This window comes from Petromyzon marinus, chromosome 50, assembly GCF_048934315.1.
Source record: "Petromyzon marinus isolate PM22_M1 ecotype Great Lakes invasive population chromosome 50, UKy_Petmar_22M1.pri1.0, whole genome shotgun sequence".
In the NCBI taxonomy this organism is placed as follows: domain Eukaryota; kingdom Metazoa; phylum Chordata; class Hyperoartia; order Petromyzontiformes; family Petromyzontidae; genus Petromyzon; species Petromyzon marinus.
Window position 1 is genome coordinate 5,754,280 of NC_133716.1, and position 10,066 is coordinate 5,764,345.

Here is a 10,066-nt window from a genome sequence, read left to right on the forward strand (position 1 = left end):
GCAACTCCACGCCTGCCCACCAGAGGGCAGAGTCGTATAAGCGGGGAAAAAAAACCCCCCACTAAAATAACAATAACCCACAACACTTTCGCCACATAACAGTGTGTGCTTCACATGAAGACTATTACTGTAGTAGACGACGTTTCGGGCAATGACCCTTATTTATAGTCAAAAAGGGAAAAGTGTTGCCAGTGGCCATGTAGGAAAATAAAAGTGTTAAACATATTAGGGGAAATGTAAAAAAAGAAATACAGATGAAATCGGCAGTGATTCTTGTTAAAAAGGGGGTGCCGAGGGGGGAGGGGATGCCGAGGAGGAGGGGGGGGTGATGTGGCCCAGCGGTAGCGACTTTGCCGATTGTCGCAGAGGTTCGCAGTTCAAACCCAGTGGCCGCCCTGATTAATACTGCGTATGTTGAACAACCGTTAATGATACCTGAGCACCCCCCACGTCTTCTTTTATAGTGGACGCTCAAGATCGCGTGACGTCAGGCACAAGAGCAGGCGCCTGCGTGTGCCGGTGTCAGGGTTCCAAATGCTGCCCAATTAGAAAAAAAATTACACTGGAAAACTACTCATTGCCCGCTCATTACACACAAACCACACACAAGTAGTACACCTCGCTGATCTCGTCAAGGAGCAGAAACCACCATCACGCAAACTCCGGTCATCCTCGCAGCGGCTTTTGTGGCTAGCCATCGAATAAAGACGGTCAACTGCATCGCGCGGCGCTTTCTAGACGCGCTTCTGCGGCCGTCCAACACTGCCCATAGACTCAGCACTGCCCATAGACTCAACACTGCCCATAGACTCAGCACTGCCCATAGACTCAACACTGCCCATAGACTCAGCACTGCCCATAGACTCAACACTGCCCATAGACTCAACACTGCCCATAGACTCAGCACTGCCCATAGACTCAACACTGCCCATAGACTCAACACTGCCCATAGACTCAACACTGCCCATAGACTCAACACTGCCCATAGACTCAACACTGCCCATAGACTCAACACTGCCCATAGACTCAACACTGCCCATAGACTCAACACTGCCCATAGACTCAACACTGCCCATAGACTCAACACTGCCCATAGACTCAGCACTGCCCATAGACTCAACACTGCCCGTAGACTCAACACTGGCCATAAACTAACAGTGCCCATAGACTCAGCACTGCCCATAGACTAACAGTGCCCATATACTCAGCACTGCTCATAGACTCAACACTGCCCATAGACTCAAAACTGCCCATAAACTAACAGTGCCCATAGACTCAGCACTGCTCATAGACTAACAGTGCCCATAGACTCAACACTGCCCATAGACTCAGCACTGCCCATAGACTAACAGTACCCATAGACTCTGCACTGCTCATAGACTCAACACTGCCCATAGACTCAACACTGCCCATAGACTCAACACTGCCCATAAACTCAACACTGCTCATAGACTCAACACTGCCCATAGACTCAGCACTGCTCATAGACTCAACACTGCCCATAGACTCAACACTGCCCATAGACTCAACACTGCCCATAGACTCAGCACTGCTCATAGACTCAACACTGCCCATAGACTCAGCACTGCCCATAGACTCAACACTGCCCATAGACTCAACACTGCCCATAGACTCAACACTGCCCATAGACTCAACACTGCCCATAGACTCAACACTGCCCATAGACTCAACACTGCTCATAGACTCATCACTGCCCATAGACTCATCACTGCCCATAGACTCATCACTGCCCATAGACTCAGCACTGCTCATAGACTCAACACTGCCCATAGACTAACAGTGCCCATAGACTCAACACTGCCCATAGACTCAGCACTGCCCATAGACTAACAGTACCCATAGACTCAGCACTGCTCATAGACTCAACACTGCCCATAGACTCAACACTGCCCATAGACTCAACACTGCCCATAGACTCAACACTGCCCATAGACTCAACACTGCTCATAGACTCAACACTGCTCATAGACTCAACACTGCTCATAGACTCAACACTGCTCATAGACTCAACACTGCCCATAGACTCAACACTGCCCATAGACTCAACACTGCCCATAGACTCAGCACTGCCCATAGACTCAACACTGCCCATAGACTCAACACTGCTCATAGACTCAACACTGCCCATAGACTCAACACTGCTCATAGACTCAACACTGCCCATAGACTCATCACTGCCCATAGACTCAGTACTGCTCATAGACTCAACACTGCCCATAGACCATCACTGCCCATAGACTCAACACTACCCATAGACTCAACACTGCTCATAGACTCAACACTGCCCATAGACTCAACACTGCCCATAGACTCAACACTGCCCATATACCAACACTGCCCATAGACTAACAGTGCCCATAGACTCAACACTGCCCATAGACTCAACACTGCTCATAGACTCAACACTGCCCATAGACTCAACACTGCCCATAGACTCAACACTGCTCATAGACTCAACACTGCCCATAGACCAACACTGCCCATAGACTAACAGTGCCCATAGACTCAACACTGTCCATAGACCAACACTGCCTACAAGGCTCAACACTGCCCATAGACTCAACACTGCCCATAGACCAACACTGCCCATAGACTCAACACTGCCCATAGACTAACAGTGCCCATAGACTAACAGTGCCCATAGACTCAACACTGCCCATAGACTCAGCACTACACCATAGACTGAACACTGCCCATAGACTCAACACTGCTCATAGACTCAACACTGCCCATAGACTCATCACTGCCCATAGACTCAGTACTGCTCATAGACTCAACACTGCCCATAGACCATCACTGCCCATAGACTCAACACTACCCATAGACTCAACACTGCTCATAGACTCAACACTGCCCATAGACTCAACACTGCCCATAGACTCAACACTGCCCATATACCAACACTGCCCATAGACTAACAGTGCCCATAGACTCAACACTGCCCATAGACTCAACACTGCTCATAGACTCAACACTGCCCATAGACTCAACACTGCCCATAGACTCAACACTGCTCATAGACTCAACACTGCCCATAGACCAACACTGCCCATAGACTAACAGTGGCCATAGACTCAACACTGTCCATAGACCAACACTGCCTACAAGGCTCAACACTGCCCATAGACTCAACACTGCCCATAGACCAACACTGCCCATAGACTCAACACTGCCCATAGACTAACAGTGCCCATAGACTAACAGTGCCCATAGACTCAACACTGCCCATAGACTCAGCACTACACCATAGACTGAACACTGCCCATAGACTCAACACTGCCTACAGGCTCAATAATGCACCTCCGATTAGCACAGTTGGCTCGGTACGGTCCCAAAGACAACTTATGCACGCGTTAATCGATCCAATAATGCAAAGCCACACACAAATGTTCACGAGTTACAATTTGACGCACGTATATTGCCACCTTGTGGCCACAAACTATGCATAAAATAATACACAGGTAGTCCCCGACTTACAATGGTCCCCGACTTACGATATTTCATCTTACGATGGCGATAGCGATATGACAAAATTGTAAAATATTTTTAATTTCGCGCAGCTGGCAAACGCAGCAGCGTACAAGATACTGTATCTTTATCATCGCCATCCTCCTCTTCTGACAACTAGGTTAATGTAGCCATCAACAACCTAACATCGTTCAATTATGCAGACGACGGACAGAATCTTGGTGAGTACAGTACAATATGATATGTTACGATACAATTTTGATTTAAAGCTTTCGTGACTGCAGTGATTCATATTCTTGGTTCTTTCGGTAAAGTCACGTTGAAGGGAAACAATATTGTTTTATATATATTTTATTATTTTATTGTTTCCCTTCAACGTGACTTAACCGAAAGAACCAAGAATATGTTACGATACGTTCAATGTATGTATGATACATAGCTTTAGCGATTTCATTTTAGGATTTCCACGATACGATACATACGTTCAATGCATGTTAAAAGTTTTTATAGCAGATAGGATTGTTTCCTGATAAAAACTTTCTATTAAATTGGAGTTCATGGTAGGCTAAGAATTTACCTTGTTTTTTGTACTTAAAATTTTACTGTGCAATACAGTATTGTAATTAATAAATACATACAGTATATAGTTTATACAGCACGGTACTGTATATTGCTCTGTTTTGAAAAATTACCACCATTCTTTAAGACTCCTGGGTAGGCTAGGGCCATTTTCGACTTACGATATTTTCGACTTATGATGGGGTCGTCGTAACGCATCTCCGTCGTAAATAGAGGACTACCTGGACTGTGAATAAAACCCACACACTCGTCATTAACAATGTGTGGCATTAAAATGAACACGTGTAATCGGGAGACGTCCCAGGCTCATGGCCTTTTCTTCATGGCATATACACCAATTGAGCCCATTGCCCAGAACGTCGCATATTTTAGTGTAACTGTGCTTGTGTACCACTGCCAACAACGGCAGCAGCAGTAACAGCATCACTAAATAGAGTAACTTGAACAACAACAAAAAGAGAGAGAGACTGTGCGAGTCCGTTGTAATTTCCCGCGAAACGTTGCACATGGACTCTACTTACTAACATTCGACTTGTGAACTTTCAAGAGATACGAACAAACATGTCCGTATGTCCAGTTGCCTCTTTGGACCGAGAGTAGTAAGTTCAACCGCCGCGCAATAGATGGCAGTGGTGGCATCTACATCTACAGAACGTGAAGAACTCGTGGCATCTACAGCTACAGAACATGAAGAACCAGTGACATCTACATCTACAGGAGATTATACAACTTGTAAAGCCATTCCCCCGTGTTTAGTGTACACGCCGTACAACATGTTTGGAATCGATAGAGTAATGTGAACAAATCGACTTACGAACGAACCTCTGGAACCTAACTCGTTCGTAAGTAGAGGAGTCCCTGTACTCGAATTGTAAAATGTTGTGGGTTTACTCTCTTAACACACCGGTGTGCTGAACTAGTAACGAATTGGCACGTTTTGTTTACGTGACAACCCTTACTAATATGGCTGTGTCCGGCGGTAGCGGATCTAAATACACATTTACGCGATCTAACCCGAAAAAAACCCACTCTATTATGGATAATATTGATCTCAAAAACCAGCGTGTTAAACTAAAGTTATTGGAGTTCAATAAAAACCAACAAAAAATATTAAAGATCCGCAATGCCACCTGGTGAATGCGAGCCGGTGGGTCCTCAATAAATAACGTCTTGTGCGATAAATAATAATATTCGGTGTGTACCCTTCACTGCCAATAAAACAGGAGGCTGCTGAGACGTTCAAACACCAAATAGAAACCTTTTTGCAAGCAATCAAGGATTGCAATTAACCACACTCAGTACTTGCGGTGAGCATGCAAACAAAACATGCTCTCATAGTACAGGGTGTTTGAAGACAATTGACCCGATTTGAAATCGCTACATCTCTGCAACCACGAACCGCCCATGAATGAAACTCTTACCACTTGAAAGGGCGGGGCATAGAGTTTCAAATGATTACCGGGAGATGCCTCTCCCAGCGCACAAACAGCCCCTAGCCTCAGTCATTCTCTAGACGGTGACCCCGCAACACAAGGGGCGTGTTGCGTTCTGCAGTTCAGCAAGACTGAATCCGTAATTGCGGTGCAGCGTGCGTTTCATCACACCTTGCGACTTTTTCTTGTGGGGATACGTCAAAGACCCGTGGTGTTTTTGTGCCACCATTAGCGACTAATCTGGAAGACCTCAAAAACAGAATCACAGCAGCGGTGACTTCAGTGAAAGAAGACACTTTGAGAGGCGTGTGGGAAGAATTCAACTATCGTCTCGATGTTGTCCTTACAGCAGGTGGAGGGCACATAGAGCATTTATAAAATGTTCAGTAAAACTGGATAACTCATTAAACCGTTTGTAACTTTTCGTGTAATTGTAACATTTTGCCATCGTGAAATATACTACTTTGAAATTGGATCCATCTCTTTTAAACACCCTGTATAGACACGCATCGTCTTTGAAACTGATTAGCCTACACCACAGTCCGCATTCGGTTCCGGAGACGCAGGTTGTCGATCCCTGTCTACAATAAACTGGACTTCCATGGTAAACTGGACTTCCATGGGAAACTGGACCCCAGGTCCTCCGGTTTTCCCCTCCAAATTTAGAATCAACGTGCGTTTGGAGTATTTGGCTGCTAGACATTTCCACGTGATAAGTCAACTTTGTTCGGCTATCATTTGTGGCCATGACGCTTCTGAAAAAAAGAGCTACACAACTCATTGGTCCCTGACCTAGTAAAATAAAAAAAAACATATTGTTGAGTTTAGCTTTAGACTGGAGAGGACTTGGGCTCGTGTGTCGCAAGCAGATTACAGGCGGATAGAGTTACTATGAGAGATACTCTTTGGTTCTATTCGGTAAAGTCACGTAGGTAAAAAATAAAACAACAAAATTCACGACGTTTCGGCCACAACACAAGCGGCCTTCATCAGGTGAAGGGACCAGACTGTCTCGAAGAGAGTCTGGTCCCTTTTGTTGCTTTATTTTTTACCTACGTGACTTTACCGAATAGAACCAAAGAGTATGGATCCTTGCAGTCACGAAAGCTTCAAATCTAGAATTACTATGAGAGACCCTATGAACGAGAAAGAGCGCGAGAGAGAGATGGCGAAGGCTTGGTGAGGCCTTCATCCAACAATGGACAGATGATAACCGATGATGATAATGATGCATTGAGCGCACACACCACACACATCCAAACTCACATCGTATCTCCAGCGCCGTTAAACTTGTGCAGAAGAGCGAGCGGCGAACACGGAATCCAACCGTGTGGCCCAAACCCGTCCGGCTTGTTAGGTCGAACGAGCAGGGCCAGGCGTGGTCCCCGTGTGAATTAATTTTTATTGAAATTTTCCACGAAATTATCTTCCCAATGATCACAATAGCCGCGGCATTATTTATTCTAGAATGCCTCGCCGATTGTAACAATTCCAGCCGCGCGTTGGACAGAGCAATTTAAAAATACGCGACGCTTGTAATGTGCGTCGGAGAGAGACCGAAATTCACGTTATTTGGATTATGATGTTGTTATCCACCTACTCACCCACCCACCCAACCACACAGGCCAAAGTTGTGCCCGACAGCTAAACTACTCCGGCAGCTAGAGCCGGGCGATGATAGCTCGGATAATTAGATTCTCCAGTAACACGATTAATCGATTCCTACCAGCTGGACGTGTCAGTTGATGCATTTTTTCTTTTGGAATCGCATCTCCATTTTAGATGTACGTGTTTCTGAAACCGCACGTTATCACCACCGTCACCATCATCATCAGCAGCAGCCAAGATAAATCCACTGCTGGAGATGAAGGCCGCCACCTCTCACAGCCATGCGATTCAACACTCCACCTAGCCACACCGATATTAAGTACTGCAACCCCGCGATATTTAACGGGAACCAATTCTCCATACGTGAGGTCTTCGGATCGCCTATATATCTCAGCACTCCGAGGGTTCAAGGCTCCTCTCTGTCCCTGCAGGGCTGGTCGGAGTTTTTGCCAGTGCAGCCGTGGAATGCGCGGGGCTTTTGCTCATAAGACGAGATCCAGAGTTCGCCAGATATGTTTAAGTCTGTCTTGAAAACTCGCCTCTTCAAACTGCTTGCCTCTCTGGCTATCAGCCCTGTTATTATTAGTATTACTACTACTGCAGTATTATTGGTCATCGTCCATCCATAATCCTTTGATGACAATTGAACATTTTGTAAACTCTCCGAAAAAAATTACGCAGCCACCCGCGATAATCGGCAGGACAACGAACTAATCCAAGCAAAAACCGCAAGTTTTATTACAATGTTTTTTATTGCAAAATACCGTGTTTATATAAATACATATTCATAATACATATACATATAAATGTACAGGGAATATTTATTTTATCTCCTCTCTCTCTCTCTCCGAAAGCTCCAACGCGTACCTATGGAGCCAGAGAGAGGGAGAGGTTGTTTACATGTTGAGGTATACAGGTGATGGTAATAAGTGTAACAGGAATAATCATCAGCATCATCATCATCGTTATTATTTACACCGTGTACTGTATTATGTGCTAGCTCAAGTATCCCATACAGACTACAAGCAAGGGTGTATCACCAGCACTCCAGCTAGACCCCGAGACCCAAAACCAGTACCCGTCTCCGAAAGTTGACCGATCCCTCTCGCTTTCAAATGCGAGTTAAGTCGTTTCATGATGCACGCCGCACTTGCCTGATGATTGTTAAACACGTCTCACCGTGGGGGAGCAGGGAGGGACGATTTGGAATTGCGATGTTTTGAATTAGTGCTGCGCATGCCTGATGATTGTTGAACACGTCCCACGTGCCACGAAGAATGCCGACCCAAAGGTTGAGAGGATAATGATTTGAATAGGCGTTACGTCACTAGGGACACACACGTACACACATGCACACACACGCGTTCTCCAATTTGAATCGGCTCTCTGGCCGTGGGACGAGTTTAACAAACATCGGCGCGTGTAGCGCGTAACAACTCAATTTACATCTGAACGGAGACCTTTTTTTTAATTTAAAAAAACAAACGTGGTAAGCGGATCATACTGGGGCCGCGAAAAACTGGAGTTTGAGAAACCTTGGGGCGGAGGGCTACAGATCACGATTAATTAATTCGAAGCAACAATGGAAAAAATATATATCGGATCTCGGCTCGCGTCTGATGAACGGTCGTGGCCACACGCGGGCAAGATTTCGGCCGCGTGAAACGAAGTCACGGGGTCGATTGCAGAGCCCGCGGGCCACGTGTTCCACAACCGATGCCCGCGTTGAAACGGCGAGCGACGCGACATACCGGCTTCCGATCGAGCGCGTTCTTCCCCGCTGAACGTCGCCTCGAGGCACCTCGAGACGCCTCGCGCGGACAGCGACGTTGTCTTCGACGCAGGCAGAGCCGGCGAAACGAGTTGCGACAACGAACAGACACGAAGTGACCCCCCCGCCCCCGCCCGCATTCTCCGGATCACGGAGACGCCCCGGACAGGAAGACCACAACGAAAGACGCGTGTCCCGGGCTGGCGATAAAAGTTGCACAAATCTGGTCGGATTATAAGACGCACCCCCTCCCCCAAACGTTTGCTTCACAACACGGAGCGGGGAAAAAAGGGCGTCTCTCGAATGTGGAGAAATACGGTCGTGGTATCGTAACATCGAGGCGTGTCGTCTCGAGGGGTTGACGGATCACGGGAAGATCGCAACCGCGCGCTGCGATAGTCCGGACTCGCTGGGTGGTGGTGGTAGTAGAGCAAGCGGGTCCCTGGCCCATCTCGTGCACGCGACTGTGCCAGGGGCAACTCCGCAATTCCCCCTCGCCCTCCCTCTGTCCCCGAGCCCGAACTTGCCGTCGCAACTGAACACGCGAAATGAAAAAAAAAATCGAACCGACGACGCTCGCTCGCTCGCTCGACGATATTTTTTTTTAACAAAAGGAGAGGAAAAAAATGATTTTGCAACAATTTTTCCAACGGACGGCAGGACGTGTCTTGAACGCGAGCCTTGGGACTCGGTGACATTCAGTGCTACGTAAAGGGTCATTAACAGCCATTCCAACACACACACACACATAGCGTTACTATCGATGACATACATCACTCTCCAGGAGCGATCTCGGAATTCTGTAAGGATTCCGGGTTTTGCATTTGCACGCCAGAGCCATACGTACACCTCCACCACCACCTCCACCATCTCCGCCACCTCCACCACCTCCACCACCTCCATCAACCTCCACCACCTCCACCACCTCCACCAACCTCCATCACCTCCACCACCTCCATCAACCTCCACCACCTCCACCACCTCCACCAACCTCCACCACCTCCATCAACCTCCATCAACCTCCATCAACCTCCACCACCTCCACCACCTCCATCAACCTCCACCACCTCCACCACCTCCACCAACCTCCATCACCTCCACCACCTCCACCACCTCCATCAACCTCCACCACCTCCACCACCTCCACCAACCTCCACCACCTCCACCACCTCCACCACCTCCATCA

General features: G+C 47.4%; 1 protein-coding gene across 1 annotated transcript in view; it reads right to left on the reverse strand.

Annotated features, from left to right (window-relative positions):
* Positions 1-7,106, reverse strand: part of NEXN (nexilin F-actin binding protein) — a 64,872-nt gene extending 57,766 nt beyond the window's left edge. Inside the window, exon 1 of the mRNA XM_076074827.1 lies at positions 6,768-7,106. The gene's annotated coding sequence lies outside the window, so the exon portion shown is untranslated. The remainder of the gene's footprint in view (positions 1-6,767) is intronic.
* Positions 7,107-10,066: the final 2,960 nt, after the last annotated feature.